This window comes from Ciconia boyciana, chromosome 4 (genome assembly GCF_034638445.1).
Source record: "Ciconia boyciana chromosome 4, ASM3463844v1, whole genome shotgun sequence".
NCBI lineage: Eukaryota > Metazoa > Chordata > Aves > Ciconiiformes > Ciconiidae > Ciconia > Ciconia boyciana.
Window position 1 is genome coordinate 70,209,680 of NC_132937.1, and position 21,093 is coordinate 70,230,772.

Genomic DNA, 21,093 nt, shown 5'->3' on the forward strand with positions numbered 1-21,093 from the left:
GGGCTAACTCCACTGATTTCAGGAAAGCTCATCCTGATTTACAATGGCATAAGTGAGGCAAGGATCATGTTGTTCATGCTTTATGTCCATCACTGTGAGGACAAACAAAAACATATATCTGGCCAAGCTGCCTGAAATTAGATCTTTGTTTTGGCATACCCTTTCTGACAGAAAATAATCAAAGAAGCAGTCAAGCACATTTATTCCTCAAAGCAGCTGATGTGTGGACAAACTCAATTCCATACAGAGACAAATAAATTTAAATATACATGCAAAGAATTGTCAGAACAAAATCCCAGAAGTATTCGGCCAGCACCTCAATATCCTTCCTTTACTTGTTTCATGGATGCTATTTTGCTGAGACAATTATGGTTCCTCAGTCAACAGTCATAGTTACTTGTAAAAGCATTTTTTTTCACATATGAATTCATAATGTTCAAATGAGACTCTTTTTTTCACACTTTCATTAAGTTATTTGAGAGTTGGTTAATAAAAGTATTATCAATATTCTTTGACTGACAACTGGAGTAAAAATGTAAACTTTTTGGTGTGCGAAGAAAATTTGTGCATGCTCATTGAGAAACTTACTTTACATTTTGAGAATGTCCCGATGACTGCGAGTAAGTCATGACTGCATTTCCAAAATTGAAAAAGTGAAGACCACTGAGATAGAGAAAAAGACTTTGCTCAAAAACATCAACTATAGCTGCCTCAAAACCAGCTGTGAAGGTCAGAAATTATTTATGGAATGCATGTTTGCAAGCTTTTAATTAAAGGGGCTGGAGGCCAGTGTGCTAAGAGGGTAATCTAAGAGTGAAAAATAATAATAAGCCTAATTCAGCCTCACTGTAGATTTCCACTGGTGTGACTTATTTGGGAGGCTAGTGTATGCACAATGGGAGTGCCCAGGAGAACTGTATTATAACCAGAATTACAGACATATTATCAATAGTCTGCATATCAGTATTGGACCCCGTACAGTACACATCAGGATATAAATATGACATGTTTTTCTCTACCTTACTCACTGCCAACAGTGCAACCCTGATGTGGCCCAAATGTTGTCTTCCAAGCTGCTTCTTCCAGCAAGACCACTCTCAGCAACACATATTAGTAATGTGGTGAACTTGGTATTTGGTGGATTCAGCAGCTTTGGATAGAAGAGGACATTGCATCTTCCTGAGCTGTGGAGAGAGAAGCTCAGGGTAGCTACCTGCTTGCATAGAGAAGGGGAGCAATGCAGTCCTAGCCACTAGGTCAGCACAAGAAGGAAAAGCAAGCAGCACACTTCAGGCCTCCTGCATTTTCAGCTGTATTGGCTGGTCCCTGATCTTCTGGGTGCATTTCCTTCACTTCTGATGCCAACCAAAACAAAAAATTTACCACTCTCAACAGAGTGCCTAAGAGTTTTATTTGAATGAGGCCTGAAAGGCTGGGCCAACAGGTGGTGAAGGCTGTACATCCAGCACAGAGGACACAAGACCATCAGGAAGACTTCCCCCCCCCCCAGAAAAAAAAAGAAAAAAAAAAAAAAAGAAATACAGTACAGAAAGTCCTAGTTAGTTCAATTAATTATCCACTGTCCATTTACTTAAGGGACCTAGTTACAAATATATCCTCATCACAATGACAGGAAATCTATCTGAAAAGTCTGCAAAAAGGCTATTAATGAAGAGAGTTTCTAATGCCTATAAGCTGAAATACCTTTTTGCTCCTTTCGCCAGTAGTTCCTGTGGGTCATTTCTGGGGTCAGCAGTGGTGTGCAGAGTAAAGAGTCTGCTAGTGCTGGAGAAGAAAAAAAAAAGAAGAAAAAAGTACTTCAGTATTGTCAATCTTTTATCCTTGAACGGTACACTAGAGGCTGACATTTAATACCCTAAGGATATAGATGTTTGAAAGCTGGTTATTGTAACAAAGGAAACCATCCAAACTCTGCAAGACCGAATGGATCAGATAAAGCTGACACTGAGATAAATCTGTTTTACATCCATTCTTGCAAAAGTTTTGCTAATCTATGTAGTTATAGCTTTCCTGGAGCAAAAGGAGAGGGAGGAAAAAAAGAACCCTACATTACAGCAAGTCAACGTCTTGCCCCTATTTGTAATCTCCAAGTGTAACATGATGGTCAGAGAACATTTTTCTCCTCGATCTTGGGTGAATTCTATTAAACAGAGACAGATAAAGAAAAAATTGAGAAACTGACACAGAGAGTGAGGGAGGGCAAGAGGACAAACATGCATGCGCTTTCTGGTTGAACTTCCATGTTAACATAGATTCTGTTTGTTTGTTTAACACACAAATTCAGATCCTTCATAGACACAGACTCATCTCCCAACCAGTCAGAAACTTTAACACCTACTCTTCATTATCCAGTATTTATACCACCAGATTGGACTTTCATATGGAAGCCTGGAGCAATGCTGGTACAGATGGCAAGATGACTCTCATGAGATTGATGACTCTAAAGAAATATACAGTATTAAGTCAGAAGGTGCAAATGTTAACATTCCAGTGTAGAAAAGAAATATTCCTTGCATACACTTCCCAGGTTTGTTTTCTCATGCATTACAAAGAGAAAGAAAAAGCCCTCGACACACCTCGTAGCTGGCAAACGAATGATAAATTTACTTTAGTTTCTTTTGTATGTCAACTGTTCATGCCTCAGGTACTTAACCTTTACTTTAAAAACATGGTTCAGATCCTAGCCTTGAAGGTGGGTGGGAAGCGGGGGGATGGTATTCCTGTAAATGTTTCATTTAACAAAGGCAGTACTATAAGAAGGTTCAGTGGTGAGACTCTGAATGGTATTTATTGTTTCAGATTTCAGGGCTTCCATACATCTGCTGCCTGTCAAAGGCAGACACCACATTCATAAAACAAGTGCCCTGTCTGAAAAAAAGAGGAAAAAAGAAAAAAAAAAGGACTCTCTTCTCTGTGGCTCAACCTCCAGGATTATGCGAGATGGAAGCTGCAGGAAGTTCTTATTTGCTGTAAAGACGATCAACAAGAAAATCTTTTATTTTAAGAGGGAAGGGAAATCTGACTTTCTTTTTTACATCTGGGGGCCCTGATTCAGCAAAGCACTTTAAGAACTATCCCTATTCAGGAAAGCTCTTAAATGTGTTCTTATGCCTCTCCATACTCAGCAAAGTGCCTAAGAACTTGCTTAGCTGAAGTAGAGCCCTAAGGAAGAGCCATTTATATTTACACTAACTAAGCAGCTCATTTTACCAGGCCCATTACATGATTTCTGACTTTATTAGGTCTGGAATGTATATTTCACCCATGGTGAGAAACATGCTCATTCATTTCTTATGATATCATAGTCTTCTCCATGGTAATCTGGTGCTATGTGAGGAAAAACAATAGAAGAGAAAACTTTTCATGCCGAGATGAAGACGGATAAGGAATTATGTTCAGCCGGGTGGGAGAATATGTAAGAAGAACAAAAACACAGAGCCTCTGATTCTGAGGATCTGATTTATTTAGTATCTGGCATTGGCCATAAAGTGGGGGCAATGAAAAGAGGAGCTGACCTCAATGCCTCCTTAGCAGCAATCAGAAATTCATTTCAGTGTGTGAGCACTTAATTAGCTTCACCAAGTTTACAAGACCTTCAGTCATTTTAAGATACTCCAGGCAACTACCCCATGCATAAGATTACCCTGAATCTGGAATGCCAGCCACTTAGGATGAATGTCTGAAGAGTTTTAATTGAAGGGAACCCCTTTGTTTTTATATCCATTTGATGTGCCATTACCATTTCCTTCATCACAAATTTACACCAAGGGGCACAACTAGTCCAAACAACTGTTTTAATCAGTAAATTACAGAAAACCTTCAAGAAAGTTTAAGGTTGTTCTGTGTCTAGGAAAAGTCAAATAGCACCATTAAATCTTTAGAGCTAATCTAATCATTACACTGTGCAGTCACTGCACCACTTCAGGCATCTGGGGAGAGTCATCACCTTCCCCCTTTTTCCAGAGGACCTGAAATATATTTGCTGCATGCATACAATAAATATATATGGAGTGGGATTAACTAACAGGAGGCAATTATTAATTTTATTATGGCTTCATGAGGTCTGTATATCAAGCTCCTCTCCCTGGCAAGGCTGAAGAATTGCTAAATACAGTTAATTTCTGGGTTGATCTTATTTATATACTGGACACTAATCCCCTTCATATATCTCATGTGCTTCTTTCTTCTCAGAGATACCATCCCTCAGTGACCTCCTCCTAGCATTTCATTAAATGCCTTCAGCCTCAGTAAATTACAGCACTTTAAAAACATTGAGTTTAGCATATAAAAAGAGAGAGAGTTTCTGTACACTGCCATGGGATAAGGTGCAGTGAAAATCCCATACAAGCTGAACTGTACTTCCTAATCAAATGGGTGTAACAGATGGCTGCTAGAGCAAGCCATCACAATGGAAATATCTGCAGTTCTCATGGTAACGGAATCTGCCAGGTCTGAGGGATTTGCTGTTTTCCAGGACATCTGAGCTGCAATCTCTTTCGAGCTGTCTAGCAGTCTCAGTCTCGCTCTCTCTCACTCTCTCAGCATGATGGAGATAGAGTTGAAAGGTGGAGCCTGATTTTGCATTCCAGCTGTGATTAAAGACATGCACACACAAACGCACACACGTGCGCACACACACACAGAGAATCAATAGCACTGCATATTCATTATGCTATCTAGAACCTCATTAACCACTCAGGCAGAACAGCAAGGAAATTTTAATATGCCTTCTTCTTTAGGGAGGAAAAGAAAGAAGTGTAAAGGGGGAGAGGGGGGAGAGAGAAAGATAGCATGTATATGGGGAATTAAGATGCAGGAGACATACCTTTTAATAAAGATATGGAGCAATGTTAAAACTAGCAGTTGTTTCCATTTCATGGCAGTATGTCAAGATGACTTAACATAGCAGGATGAAACATCTGGCCTGGAAAAAAAAAAATATTGTGATGTCAAATTTCCAAAACATAATATAGAATCTATGGAAGAACAAGAAGGAGAAGAAAAAATAGAACAACTGTGTACCTTAATACTAAGTGAAAGCATGTGACAGACCTCCTGGTACTGTGTAATTAGAAAGGTGATCCTTCTCATAAGGTGTAGGATAGCATAAAGACAATAAGGTTTAATTATAAATCTAAAGGACTGGGTTTAAACCCATAGGGCTCTGTCAAAAGGCTCTTATATTTCTGCATGCAATTCAGAATCATCAACAGGAAGAAAATAATCATTCATGAGACTTTTATTAAAGTCTTTTCCTTCAAATCCTTATCAATTTAAAGAAATAAGAAGGAGCATACTGCCTTCTTTGCTAGACTACCTGCTAGAAAGCATACAGAGGGTTGATTCACAGCTGCCTATTCTCTTGGGTATTTGAGCCTGAAGATCAGACAACATGTAAGAATTCAGCTGTGGCTCAAAATGGAAACAAAGAGGACCATTCTTAAGCAATGTGAAATGAAAAACTACAGGCTGTAGACCATAGCCCTTAGCATTCTGATCCACCACACTGTCCTTGAGGGCAGTACAGTTAAATACATATGACAGCCAAAGAGACGGGAAAAATGCTTTCCAGAATAAAATGACTGGATCTCCTTTTTTTATGATGTAGAATAAGCCAGGCAATGTAAGCTCCTAAAGTACCCACTCGAGAACTGGGTATTGTAAGATGGTATTGTCTACCTATCATGCAGCATTGAAGAACATTTTATGTGACCTTTTCTGAAGCCTGAACTGCTTTTACCACAACTCTATTCCACTGTAGTAATGATTTCTGGATGAGAAATTTAATTCTTAAGTTGGGTTGGTTAGCTGCAAATGTATAGAGTTCACTTACAACAGTACTGCATTACACCTTCAGGGACTTCCAAACATGTTAACTAGTTAGAAATTGCTGTTGCCAAGCAAAGATGTGTGCAACGACAACAGCATAATAGTGATAATTGTTGCATTTATATTGAGCCTTCAGCAACAAAACACTCAACAATATGAGGGACACAGTCAGTCACTTCTGCTCACAGTAAGCAATGACTTGATTCACAAGCAGTTCCTCAAAGTTCAGTAGGGCTTCTCAAGTTGCAAGGTGCAGGGCTACTTAGCATGAGTAAGCAGTACTCAAATCCTTGTCTACTTTCTGCCACCCTTGTGCAAACTAAATAGCACATTTACTTCTTCGCCTGACTATGAGGCAGCCACCTCTGGAGTGAACTTGGACTGATTTTCAAAAGCATGTCACATTCAACTGAATCAGTAGAAGATTTCAGATCCTTTCTTAGAATACAGCAGCCATTCACTCCAGGAAAAGTGGTGCATAGTTTTACCTTTTAATAGAGACAAAGCAGCTCTGGGTGGGAGTGAGGGGATAATAGAAGAACATGAAGAGGTAGTTCTGTTCATCATCCCATTATCTAGGGCACTATGTGCCTGTATTTCCCCATAAAGCCAGCTGAGATCGTCAGTGCCATGGGCACACATACCATTTTTTTATGTGGCACTCAGCATCATGCAGGCAAGCATTCTGCAAATACAAACCCCAAGATGGTTGGTCAAAAACTATTGTTTACTCAACTTGGAATATATCCAGGGTTAACACTGTGATTCTTGTAGCAACCATCCCAGCCTCAGCAATGACACAAGAAATCAAGAACCTCTTTTATACATTCGTACTTGATAAAGCAACCCTTCAAGTAACTGGCTGTTCAACATTGCACTGCACTGCTATTAGTGCACTGCTAATATTTATTAAGAGATCAGAGTGCCCCTTACTGAACAGTTTGTTGCAAGTTTTGACTCAGACTAGATCCATCTGAAAAATGAAATAACTGCTGTGCAGTGTGATCAGTGGTGCTCCAAGCCATGGAGCTTCACACATTGAATTTACCCATTCCTGGGGTCTATTAGCTGTTCCTCAAACAGCTAATCTTAGCACACACACAAAACACAAGTCTATCTGCAAAGACCTCTCTTCTCTAGACACCGTTCCCTCCTATTCAGAACCAGATAAATCACTTTTGCCGCTGTTTGCCAACATCCCCTGCCCACTGTTCCGATATGGTGCACTTATTTGGCTCACTTAGCAATGCCCTATGCCTTCTCACCCTGTTTTGCAGTCCAAGTCCCTAAGTGCTATTACTCCACCAGATCTCCAAGCCTACTCATTTCTGTCCTATTACTCCCATAAGAACCTAGCAGCTTCAACAGACCTCATGGTCTCCAGTAAAGTTCAAGCAGTCCTCAGTCATCCTCCGTGGTGGTCCTTGTTCATTCCCAAGATCAATCAGAGGATTGTCTTTCAATTTTAGGGTGTGTTTATGACAGTACCTTTTAAAAGCTGAAGCTCTGAGAAGCCCTGCATTGGGTACACAGTTTCTTTCAGTCCAAGATTGCTCTTGGTCCCCAGCTGACTCCAGCCCAGAAAGAAAAATCATCAGGACTTCGAGTTAGTTGGGTGGTGCAAGCTGGTATCATAGAACTCAGAAATAGAGCCTCTTGCTATTTTAGTTCTAATTGGGCTCTTTGCTGGCTGGTTAGCAGACACTTTTCAATCAATTGCTGCATTTGTGCTGACAACACTAGATTACAAGAGTTGCTCTTGTCATTTCTATGACCTCCATCTTCCATTATTCTTGCTTTCTGGACAGGAGCTAAGGGACCTTATTTCTAATACTTACAGCCACAAAGCAGGGAAGGAATCTTCCTCTACCCAACAGCTTCAGATTCCCAGCTGCTCCAGAGAGCATATTATGAACCTGCCACTGCACATCAGTTGAGGATCTGACCTATAGTACTTACATGCCAATGGGTTCCTGGGATTTGGCATTTTAATGACAACAAAAAAATACCTAAATGTCCCCTTTCACCCAAAGTTGGTCCTTCCTGGCAATTTCCCGCAGAGATCCCAGACCCCGAATTCCTCAGCCCAGTGAGTCTTTCCCATCCCCTGCAGGGACTTAACACACTTCGCATACCACAGCAAATCTGCTCCAGTCAATCAACTCCTGCAGCTCCCTGCAGGCTTCCAACACCTGCTAACAGGAGGGGACAACAGAAGAGCCCTGCCCCACCCCTTCACACATAGTATTGCTTTATTCTTCAAAAATACTGCTCAGACCATGACGCTCCATTACAGGATGCTCCTATAAATACATTGCACTTTCAGAGGGAGGAAGCAAGCATGCTCTAGTAAATATTTTAGCAATGAAGTGGCATGGGGTTCTTAATGCTTGTCATTTTTCGATATAAGAAGCACTCCATCAGAAGGTGCTCTATACTCGAGGGAGAGAATGTGCATTCTAACAATAATAGGACAGCCAGCGGCCAACACCTTATCAGTATTAGCTTTCCTTGAAAACATGTTTGGTTCTTCCTCCACTCTACCACCTAATGTTCAGGAAGCAGTTGATTTAATAAGAAGGTTCATAATGTCAAGTTACAGACACCATGAGAGGGAAACCTGGGAAAGTATAATTGGCAAATCAACAAATTATTTTAAAAATCTCAGCTATTTCTAAGGCAAAAAAAAAAATTATATTTTTAAAAAAGAGCTTTTCTCTGTGTGTTAAGCTCTGTGGTGGTGGAAGAGTGCTTGGGAGGATCAGGAGGGGAGAAAGCAGCAGAGCATGGTGGTCTGGAAAACAGTGCGCAAGCAAGGAGTCAGGAGATGCAAGCCCTAGAGATGGCTCTGCTGCCACTAATCTAGTTCTTCTACAGGGATAATACTGATTGCTGAGCACAGTAATACTGTCAAAACTAACTAGGACTGCCTAAAACAGGGACAAAGAGAAGGACTGTATTTTACAGCATGCCTGAAGCCCAGACAGAAGAGTTCCATGGCAACATGCAGGGATCTGTTATTCTTCCATTTATTCTCAAGTGTAGTTCCTGGCATTGATGTGATCTCTATACCATGAGGCAGGAGGGATCTTTGCTCCTCTTTCTGTGCAAGCTGCCAAGTTGCAGCTCTTTCCTCAGCCTTACCCATCCTCATAAGTGGGGCTGAGACGGTTACAAGGCTTTGCAAAACTGTTCTGGGATAATAGGAATTCCAGAGGATGGTTTCTGCAGAGCCTTGAAAACTTGCTTTTCTGTTGCAGGTGATGAACATCCCCAGTCCTGCAATGTGCAAAGACTTGCCCATAGGTTTAAATTCATGCATATGATGATTTCTAGAAATCAGATATTTCACAGGCATTTGCACACACACACACACAAACACACAAAATAAAAAGTCCTGGTCCCATTCCACACATTTTCTCTTGCACCAGTTTGGAAACTGTTTGCAATGACTGGAACAAAGATCCAAAAAATATAGTATGTATTTCCTTTAGATAATGGAAGAGAAGAACAAAATCAGGACTGTGGCAAGTGCAATATTTCATTCTTTCCCTCACATACTCAGCAGACTTTGTAATCAAGCTTCCTCACTTGAAGACACCCTTCCTGCAAGTATGGAAATGGGCAGAGTCTGTTTCTCGAATTTGTGAAATGTCATCTTATCGAAGCTGCTATAAAAGAGACAGGACAGACTGTCACCTGACTGCAGAACAGGAGATGTGCTCTGTTGCTTTCCTGCAGAGGTGACCTTGGACCTCTCTTTCACTTCCAAAGCTTTATCTGTCTTGATCATTTAGATGCTAAGTTCGTAGGAGGAACAGAGAAGCATTTTTTACTGTATGTAGAGCATACAGCACAATGACTCTATCTCAGGTGAGGTAATGTGTCTGTATAAATGCTCTCTTTTTTTTTTTTAATGTGAAGCTTAAAACATCTGCAAAGGCATCAAAAGAGGAATGAGCATGCTGCATAGTAACACAATGCAGCTGACAACTAGCTGATCTAAGATTACTTGAAGTTCCCTTGCAAGCTGTTCCTCCCATCGCTCATCCATAATGTCATTTGGTCAAATTCTAAACAAATGTGGCACAATGCAAAACAAACAGCTGTGGTTCAAAGGGAGCATGCAAGGCACAGGCCCTCATGGCAATGCCCAGAGGAGAGGCAGAAAAGGGCCACTTCCAGCAGGAAGCATGAAGAACTCACATGATTACAAGAACTGCACTTTTGCCTTTCAAATCTAAGGAACAATAAAGAGCAAGAGAGCACACTGAAAGACATATTCACCCCCCCACCCCCACCCCGCTTTTTTTTTTTGCATATCCTTTGCAATAAATAAACCTTCCTATTTCAATATTTGGCAAGGTGATAGAGTTTAAAAAGGAGCAGAAGAGAAAATTGATATGTACAGGAGAAGAAAGTGCAGTTAAAAACAGGCAAAGACTACTCCATAAATAAGAGGTTCATACTGAGAAAGATTATTACCCAGAACTCTAGGCTGATACCTGAAATCAAATCACCCTTAATGGATAATGTGAACTTTATTAGGGAAAGAAAAGCCATTGTAGATCTTAGGCTCTGGATTATGGAAGAAACAAGATTTGCTTCTGACCTCACTTTTTGTCAGTTTAAAACAACAAAGAGATCATGGTTTACTCTTGGTAAGCTTAACTTTCCATAACAGCAAGTTTTTTTCCATGTACTTAAACGTTCTTCTGCTCTTAACTGGAAGAGGATGCTGGATTGTTTAGAAACAAGCTTCCTTCAGGTCTTGGTTCCTGTTGTGCTTAGCTATTTTCCAGAGGTCTTAATATGCATTCACCCTACATAGACACAACACAAGGAAAATATTTTTCACCTGAACAAGAGGCTCTGGAGGAACAAAACTGTCTGGAATAAAAGCTGAGAATCCAAGCTTCAGAACAGTTTGCACTTCTGGTCCAATTCATCAGATATGCTTTAGTATTTACATTTCCCATCTGAATAACAGTCCACATTGTTGTAGCTCACAGGAGGGTTTTTGGCTTCTGCCAGTCTAAATAGAATGATTTGAAACTGAATCATTTCCTGCAATTTAATTTCTTAGCTGAACACAAACTATAGCAAGATAAGGTCATAAACACGTGGAACTACCTCCAGAAAGTCATCTAACTCTCTGGGCTGCTTCAAGTGGAACCCCTAACTGACTACAGTATGGTTTGTTATTATTATGGCATGGAAATACTCCTGCAGGAGATGGTCAATGACCAGCAGCAGCCGAGATAATGCAGTGATCGCATGGCAACTGGGTTTTCCACCTATTGCCAGAGAAGAAAGGGATGCTTCCCAAGCTTGCTCTATCTCAGCTCTTTTAACTGAGGATCAATATTGCAGAGACAGAGACAGAGCGAGAGAGACAAACAACCAGTGAACGGAAAAGCAACTGCAGCCTGCCACATTTGCAGAGAAGGGAGATAAAAGCCTGCCGCACTCTGAAATCTAATATGCCAAGTCACCTGGAATGAGTGTCTCCTGAAAAGGGCAAGCCTGCTCAACATCTTCAGCCCACCCCCCTTCCAGAACTGAAGCACCAGTATCTGGAAAGCTTTAGCCTTATTAGACTCATTAAAAGCTAACTGGCATTTACAGCTCACATCAAGATGAGGTGTCAGCAGGAGCGAGAACCCTGTAAAATATGCGTACAACCAATGTGCTACAGAACAGTCTCCATTCTCCAGGAAACATAAGCTATCTTTTTAGGAGTAGATAAGGGATGTGTTGTCTTACCCATTACATGAGCCAGAAAGCAGTTCTGGGGTGCTGAAGAGTCTTCTGAGAAAGCAACCACTAAAAAACACCTCAGCAGTAATAAGCTCTGTCAGAAGGCTGAAGTTTTAGTCTAATGTAATGTGCCTTTAAAAAGTACTATGTCTACACTACTGTATTGCTTACTTTCTGAAGCTAAGCCAGAGGGATGTACATAGTAAGATCTTTGTCTCATTTCAGGGAGGATACAGGATAAAGATTCTGTGCCAGTAATCTTCCCTGGATTAATGGTTTCTCTTTTATCTGCTGTATTTCTGCTCAGATGTCTTTGCTCTGAATGAGTCAGTGGAATGCAAATGATGGGTACAGTCAGTCTGAAAATATTTAAATCTAGCTTTGCACTGCACTGCAGGTTTGTGGAAAAAAAAATACACATATATAAATATACATGCTGAAGAAAGGGCAGATGAAAATTACAGATATACCAATAATGCAAAGAAACCGGTGGTGGGTCAAATTGACAAAAGATTCATTTTTCTGTTTCTTCTCCTTTTCATTTTTTTTCAAAAAGATCAGCATTTAGATGCTTGCTATGAATGGGTGAGGAAAATCTGCAACGCTCCTTTTCTAAGCCTCAGACACTAGGCAAAAATGCATCTGTGGGAATAGGAACCTTATTTTATTTAGGCTGCTAAATTCCCAATCTTCATTATCCCAACAAGTGTCTTCCTAAAGATAGCACTCTTTTAATCCTGACAAAGGAGAAACCAGACAGTCTAGGCATGATTTCTTTGGATTTTCTCCCTTTCCTTTTTCTATCATATATTTCAATTTTTTTCATTCTGTTGGGATATAGTTCCTCTCCTCTTCTGCTTAGGGCATAGGTTTTCCTCTAACAAGTGACTGCAGTCCATAAGCAACCAGGTAAGGGGGGATTTAGAACTGCAGTTCTGTTTGAGAAGCCAGGAAAGAACCCATGGGTCTTTGTCATGGGCTTCAGGAAGAATCGTCCTCAAATGGTGGCTGCCGACAGAGTTTTTACAGACTATAGGTACCTAAATGACAGCACAGAGGATCTCCAAAAGCTTTTGTGAACTGCAGTGGGATGGTAGAAGGAGGAATAGGAAGGGAATAAGCAATTGGTCAAGTTTGGGAATGACTGGATAACTTTCTGGGCTTTTGCAATTTCTGTGAGAGTTGGCTTTGATACACTATGCTCATTCAGAAGGGACCCGTCCTGGAGTAAATAGCAGCTTTCTGATTAAGGATGCTATAAAGAGCAAACTCTGCAGGAAGAAAGAAAACACCAACATTCACATGGTAACTACTACTCTACTTAACAATAAATCAAATAGCATCATAAATTGTGCAATCAAGATAATTTGCAACAGAGTATTAAGCCCTCTAGCCCATCATAAAACCAAAGAAAGTCTACGTCTGAAAAAGCTGCCTATAAATCAGCTGCAACAAAACAAACAAAACCAAGACTCGTATTATCTACCCAATCCATGTCAGAATTGAGAATTAGTTAGCAGGAGTAGTCTGCCTTTAACAAAAAAGAAGATATTTTTATTTTGATGGCTTTGCAATTAACCACCTTTTCTTCTAAATTTTCCAGCAATATTTTTTTTAAAATATTTTATATCGAACTTCTATTAAGCATCGAATTTTTTAATCTCATTTTTAAAAATCTCTTACTTTACCATTGACTTGGTTTTCAAAATAGAAGATTAACGTAGTTTTCCATTCGTTCTCATTGAAAAAATACAGAGAATTTCCTGAAGAATGGACACTTCCCACATCAGCAATTTTCAAAACACATTTTAAAAAATTGTAATCTATTGACAAAAACTAACTTTTCAGGGGAAATATTCAGCAGTTCCATAAAATAGGCCATTTTCTAATTTGTTTTCTTTAAATGTCGCACAAAAATACTCCTCCTGTCCTCAGTAAGAGGAGATACTTTCAAGTGCTGGGTAGTCTGTTTTCAGGCTGTTTGTGAGTCTGTTGGTGCGTGAAACAGAATGAGCACTGCACCACCACAGGAGCAGCATCTGGGTCTGAGGAGCTGGTCCATCATTGTGCAATTCCCACATGATGACTCAACAAACTCTTCCAAAGAAATGTGAAATTACGCTCAGCTCTGTACATTGTGATTGATGGTTACCTAGTGATGCCCAGAACTTCTTCCAGCTCTACATGAATGATTGATGACTAAGGTACTTCTGGCAATTTCTAAAACTTCCACAAATATTCATGTGAACCTCAGGACCAGGACGGCTTAGGCAAAAAGACAATGAGAGATCAAAACCTATCTTTGCTAGATAAGCCTGCCTTGCAGTGGAACAACATAGCTGCTCTACAGAGGAATTAATGAAAGAAAGGAGTCTCTATGGCCATTTTTACACTGAGGACAAGCTAATGATGACCCTCCTCCACAGGCTAGCAGGGTCATTCTGCACGACTGATGCCATCAGCTTTGCTAGGAAAGATGCTCATAAGCAGGGGGCTCAAGATCTAACTGTAATTATGTACTGAATCAAACTGATGAGCTGGTCCCTGCTACCACGAAGCATCTGAACAACTTCGCCAGCAATCCCCGCAATTTCACTGGTCTCGCAATGTTCACATCGGTTTCAGCTGGGCAAGGCTCTGCTGTGTGAACAGGAAGCTCACAGCCTAGTCTCAGATTTATACTTCTGATGGATTTTTATCTGCCTTTTATGGTTTCCTGAAAACCACTTACAAGGCAAAATTCACTTCAGCTTACAGGACTCCTGATACCCATGAGCATCTGTTTCATTTATAGGTAAGAAAACGAGATGGCTTTTGGTTAACTTGCAACCAAATTCCTGTGTCAGACTGCTATTTCACCACACTGGTGGCCAGACTTCCACTGTCAGCTACTGAATATGATCTCTGTCTTGCAATTTATGTAATATTTACAGCGTTACAGAAATGCACAGTAGAAATGCAATGATTATTCTTATCTCTTTGGAAAGCCTGCATGCATTTCCCTGCCTGAGATCATCTTCTCTGGGGACCCATTTAAAATAAAACCACTGCGTTCTGAAAACGTGTCTTCAGCATGAGATCTGAGTATTTTCTGACTTGGCCATAATAAAATGCCAGAAATTGAATCAAAGTGTATTTCTAAAACTATATACTTCTCCTGCAAGCTTCTCTCTCTTTCCTACACAAATACAAACCCTGGAAGATGACAGATTTCAAACTCATTATATGGCATGAAACGATATTTAGAAGCACAGTGCATAACACAGCTACTCTACAAATGTGTCCAAACAAACATAAAATTAACCTTTCATGGCTAAGAGAGCACATATTTTAGCCCAGTCTTTAACTTAATCATTTCTTTACAGGAGAAAGCAGCCTATATGCTATTAAACAGTTCCTAAAGTCCTAGGTCAAACAAAGTAAGAAATGAATAGGTCCATTCATGCTTCAGACAGGATAATTCTGGTAAAGCTGGTGCTGACAGTGTTAAAGAGCAGTGATGGAGGAGTCTGGCCTTGTTGTCATTCTAATTGTGACCATGAGTGACAAAAAATGTGTTCCCTTTGCCAACAGACCGATCTTTCAGATTTATAAAATCTAAACTGTGGTCATGTCACTTGAAATTCAATGGAGAGAAAACTCATGCACTTAGGTGCGTGCTTTGTTTGAGCCTGCAGTGGCTTTGGCACGGCAAAACGTAGGGAAGGGCTAGTAATTTTAAGGTGCTAAAATGAGAGGAATGGTGGTACCAGAGTGTGAAACCACCCTGTGGTCTTACCCACTCACTGGCTCTGCCACCAAACTCCTCTGTGACCCTGGCATAATCCCCTGATCTGTAAATACTGTGGGTCCTCGCCTACATTAGGGAGCACAGTCTTCACCTGGGCGAGTGGTTTCAGTTTGGGAACAGTCGCTTGGTGCGTGCCCATATCCTCCTTGTTCTGCGAAGGGAAGCTCCGGCGCCAGGAGGATTCTCCAGGTAACACTGCAGGACAAATAACGCAAAGCAAAAAGACTAAAACGCTATCATAAAGAATCAGGAAAACTGTCATAGACTAAACTCCATTCCCAGTTACATTAATATCCCTCTCCCTCATCCCTCACTTCAAATCGTGCTAAGTATCAAAGAAGCATTTTTCTCACACAAACAGAATACCTTTTTCCTTAGAAAGGAACTAAATCCAATGAATTAAACATTATCATTCACAACAACAAAGCAAAATTAGTATCCCCTCTTACTTTCTTCTGCAGCAGGGCAAGGTAGGGACTTCACCCCAGACAGACAATTGAAATAGCTCCCATAGGTATTTCCTACACCACTCCTTCAGAGGGACCATATTAAAAATAAACTAATGCTGTAGGCAGCTTCGGAAAATGACTTCAATGGTATTTAATGCTTTGATAGGGTCAGTGCACAGTATGTGCATGTTGCCTTTTAAACATATGTTTCAGGCAAAGAATCAAAGCTAATTTCAGTGTGTGAAAAGCAAGCAGATTTCATTACTGATTGTGACTTTAACTTCAAAATGATAAGGATGCTGGATGTAGGTTCTCAAAACTGAATGTCCAAATGGGAATTTATGATGTAGAACTTCAGTTTTATCATCCATGGGCTTCAATATAGAAAGAAGAAAGAAATTCTCTGCTAGTAGGAATCTCACAGTTAACCCATAAGCCAGCTGCCCATTTTTCCCCGCTCCTCTAATTCTCCCTGCAGCTATTTCCTCTCCGTAACATGTTAAAGCAAGAATGGCCATTGGCACTAACCATTTTTGGCATCCAAGTAGTAGATATGAAAGAGATCTGAATTTTTTTTTCCACCACCACAATGCAGCCCCGCTTCGACTCTTTGCAGAAATGTCAGCAGAATTCATAACAAACTCAATACAATCTGAGTCGCAAAGTGTAATAAAAGGCCTGCTACTAAGTCTCTTTTTTTTTTTAAATGAGGATTCCTCTCATATTATTACATCAGATCTAGTTCCCAACTTCAGGCAGCCACCTGTAATAACCTTTCCTACGCGGCATATGGAAGGAGGTGGACCTGTAGAATTATTAAAAGGCTGCAGGCGTAAGCAGCAACAAGTGAATGATGCAGGGTATTACCCAATGTTTTGCACAAAATTGGGTTCAGGATAGATTATCACTAGTGGTAAAAGTCAGAAGGTGTAAACCTAGTAGCCTGAAGATAGGTACGTAACTCAGGCTTACATACCTAAAGTAACCACATTTTCCACAAGATACTTTGAGTACTTATTTAACTTCAAAAGCAGACGTAGCTCATTCACTACTGAAGAAAAAGCACTTAGATATCTGTAAAAGTCCTTAAATGTGTATATTAACATGTATAAAAATGCATATATACATTCAATTAGTAAGTATATATAAATACACATGCGTATACATGCTTATATACGCTGCTGAATCAAGACTCAAAAGAGCTTAATTTGCACAGTGGGTAAGCACCCACATCTTCATTTTGAGTCAAAGAAAAGTGCAAGATTTTGAAAATAATCAAGCCATTTTTTTAATGCTCCTGACTACAGATACAGATGTGCACTGACTATTTTGTTAGGCTTTGTCCAGGTCTGTTTAACAGCACCACACTCCCCTAGGTTAAATGACACCTTTGAAACAACTGAAGCAGTAAATCACACCTCTTTATTATCATCTCAACAAGAATGATAACAACCTCCTCTGCTTGGTGAAATACCCATGGGAATTTCACCCGATTACATCAGGATAACGTATCTTTCATGACTTTAGCTGGCTGTCTACTATTTCCATTGTATACTTGGTAGTCAGTCACAAAGGACACAATCCACTGAAGGAAAATGTATAGACAAGAGGTTAGCCACTTCAAGAGTGGAGAAAGGGAGGTAGAAATTGAAGGAAGAAAAGGAAGGATGACACAGTGCAATTGCTCAGCTTAGTAGCACAGCTGCTTAAACAACTGAATAGCAATCAATGGGTTAGTATTCAATCCAAGTTTAGATCACACTGAAATCTATTAGAATACTGCATATAATGAATGACTCTTACTTATTTGGTATTCTATCTTGGAATTAATCAGCTCAGTTGTTATGCAGAGGAAAAAAAAACAAAAAACAGTTGGGTAGACAGGCCCAAAACCAGGAAAAACAACCACCTTGATTTCCCTGGTGGTTAACAGCCTGACAGTACTCAACAACACATGCTGAAATTGAACACTGTGAGAAACAATGCAAGTTAAAGGTTTCTTGGCTGTTGGGGCAACAGCCTGGTTTGTGTGTATGTGCAGCTTGCCCCATCCCCTCCCTTTCAGGCTCTCACACAGTACTCATAGGGTTGTACCATCTGCTGGAGCACAATTCAGAGGTAGCTTTAAAATGATGATAGCTCTGGGAAATGATAATCACTGGGTCATAGAAAGCTGTACTGCAGCGTATAAATAAGATAACTGAAAGTGCTGAGCAGGGCATGTTTGCATTATGAAATGTATTTTCCTTTTTCCTGTACAAAACCTGTCTTGAAAGCATGGGGAATGCAGCAGGACTGAAAACCAGAAGGCAAGCAACACTGCCCTAGAAGCTGCACAAAGGAGGAGGGGGAAGGAGGAATGGTAAGCTGTAGTATTATTGACTGAGGAATGATAAAAGAGGAAGGAATTCAACAGTTACATCTATTTCGCTTGATGCAATGGAATGAGATCAAAGGCTTACTTTCACATTAGCCCAGAATAATGCATACTCTATAAATGATGCAAAGCTAGGCCACATTCCCAAGATGTGACAATGCCTCAAGATGCCCCTCTGCTAAGTTCAGGTCAAGGCAACAGGCTCCTGCATATGAAATACTTTGTCAAAGCACACAAACATAGCTAAACCATTAGGCATGGAGACAGACAACATTCAGGACAGGCATGATGTCCTCCATTGGCTTCTACATCTCCATGGATGGCATTGCAAATTTAGGCAATTTTAATTCACTTGCAGGTTTTTTCCCAAGTGCTGCTGATCTTTCAAAGGACCCAAACTGTCCACTCAAGCACAAAGAGAAGCTCAGGCGGAGAAACTGGATTTTATTTTATTTGCAAAACAAGTGTCAGAGAGGAAAGCATCAGAAGATAGTTAAATCAAATTCCAGAGATGTGGCTCAGTCCCACCTCTGCACTGGCAACCTCTGTGACCTTGATCAGCTCATCTGGGACAGTCCCTTTAATGACTGCAGAGCAAGAACAATGTCAAACGGTTCTTGAAGCCGCAGGTTTAATTTTTTGTGAGACACATTTGTCAAAGCAACCTAAAGATTCAGATCAGTGCTGGTTGTACCTTGGTTCCTGGGGGATCCAGGTATTGTGGATACCTTAAACAAAACAGTATCAGGACACATCCATATCTAAATTCCTTTAAGAAACCTTAACCTCTGGGACTCTGTTTTCCATTAGTTAAATGGAGATGAATAATTATTTTCCCTCACCTTTCACGGTTTGGTTAGTGCAGGGATGCGTTGCCATACCAACAGCAATCCAGCCTGGCGGTAGGACAGGGCTGGAAGTGTGGAGGTGCAGACATCCCAGGCCAAGCAAAAAAATCCTCCTCTCTGTCCTTCCCTCCCTGCCTCCCTCCCTCTCCCTGGAAGAGAAGCAGTTTCTCTTTGTGAGAGAGCACAAAGGGGAAGAAAGAAAAGGAATTGTCCATCAAGCTCAGCAGAGCCTCGGGGGCTTTCAGCAGAGGATGCCACAGCCTGTGAGGAGAGCGAAGCGCACCGAAGGCTGATTTTAAAAGGACGGTTCAACCCCAGCCACAGCGAACTGCCTCCAGCGGCCCCCAGCCTGCGAGGAACGTGGGGCATGAAAGACCCACTGGCATCTTCCCGTGTTCTGCTTTCCACAGGCAGGAGCAGCTTCCGACTAACGGGGAGAGCGAAGCCCCCCGCTATTCGTGGGGCTCCCTTTGCTCAGTGCTGCTGCCCCGGCTGCGCTGCCAGCGGCCAAACCCTCACCAGGAGTGCGCGGCAGGACTGCCGATCTGGTGAGTCTTCTGGGTCCTTTCCTACTTGCCAAAAACATCAGCCGATCTGTAAATGTTACTTCAGGGAAGATGTAACAGATACATTCATTCCCTGCCAGAGACTGTAAATCCTCCAGATACAAACATGGGCTCTAGCCAGTACTGGAGGGAAATAAACCATGTATCCAGTGCCAACCTGTGTCCCATCCCAGACACCCTTCTCAAGACACCCGAACCAAAGACTGGCAATAAGCACAGTGAGCAAGCTGCTTATGAGAGGAGACTGGAAAGAATATGACAGAGCCACAGAAATGACTCAACTAAGGGCAGACGCAATAAAGCTGTGTTTATATTTATATATATGTGTGTGTGTGTGTGTGTATACAATAATTAATAGTGTAGAAGAAACAAAATAGGAACTTCCAGTCACCTTTTCTCATGGTATAAGAGGAGAATGAGTGTAAACTGAAATGGAGCAATTCAAAACCACTACAAAGCTGTCACACAACATAGCCATAAGGTACTCCAGACCACACAATCCCACGGAGACTACGTGTTCTACCACGCTCAAAACCAGAATCAGAGATCCTTGAATATCTAGAGGTACAATTACCTATTAAAAGCAAACAAGCCCGGGGGAAGTGCAAAAACCCTTAGAGTGCAGGAGCATAGGAAAACATCCATTCATCAGAGAGAATGACAAATCATCTGTGAAATGAGGAAATCTTCAAGTAAATGCTGGGGCATCTACGTCAAGAGGTGTTGACGTGCATTTACCATTAGAAAGACCAGATCTTTATGGGATTGAGCCTGTATTGGCCTTTGGAGACAGACATGCCAAACCAAGGTAGCATGGAACAGCAAAGTGAGAAGAAAAAAAGGAAATGGGTGATATTAGGACTATTGCAGTTTAGGGCCCTCCCCTACCCATGACAGGCTCTTCAGTGATTTTTCACTGATAAGTAAAACCATAAGCCACTGCTCAGCAGGGGAGAGTGCAGCTGGGTCTGCAGGAGGCTGGTGAGCAAACTCCGTCAGAAACTCCCTGTCACCCCTGAAGCTGCATGGGGAAGAGAGCCACCACCAAGAGACAGCCAAGCACCCGCTCGGGCTGGATAGCACCACTGCTGTGCTATGGGACAACGGCACTTTCATGGTACGGTGGTCAGGTCCCCTGCGCTGTAAGATTGCTGCAAACACCCAACATGCAATTGCACACAGAGGACTCAGGGATCATCTCCTCTTAGAGCTGAGCCTAGCTGCATAAGCCAGGGAGAAGGACTTCTCCCTGCTTACAGAAGCCATTGCTGAAATGGCCCCCTCCTGCTTATTAAAGTAAAGCCCAAAAGCCATGCTCTGGCTGTGACAGACCACCCTTTCTTGTGGGCAGCATGACCCACTCACAGAAACTATGTTCTTTCTGGGCTGACAGCTCCAGCCTGTGTTCAAACTGCATTCAGGCTCTTTGGCCCTGTGGGACCAACCCATCCCC

The 21,093-nt window shown here is 41.3% G+C and overlaps 1 long non-coding RNA gene across 1 annotated transcript; it reads right to left on the reverse strand.

Moving 5' to 3' along the window:
• Positions 1–300: 300 nt before the first annotated feature.
• On the reverse strand, positions 301–11,818 carry LOC140650976 (uncharacterized). Its single transcript, XR_012042219.1, has 5 exons — positions 11,617–11,818; positions 4,847–4,945; positions 2,360–2,461; positions 1,705–1,785; positions 301–1,184 (listed from the first exon to the last, which is right to left on the reverse strand). It is a non-coding gene; the product is annotated as an uncharacterized lncRNA (long non-coding RNA).
• Positions 11,819–21,093: the final 9,275 nt, after the last annotated feature.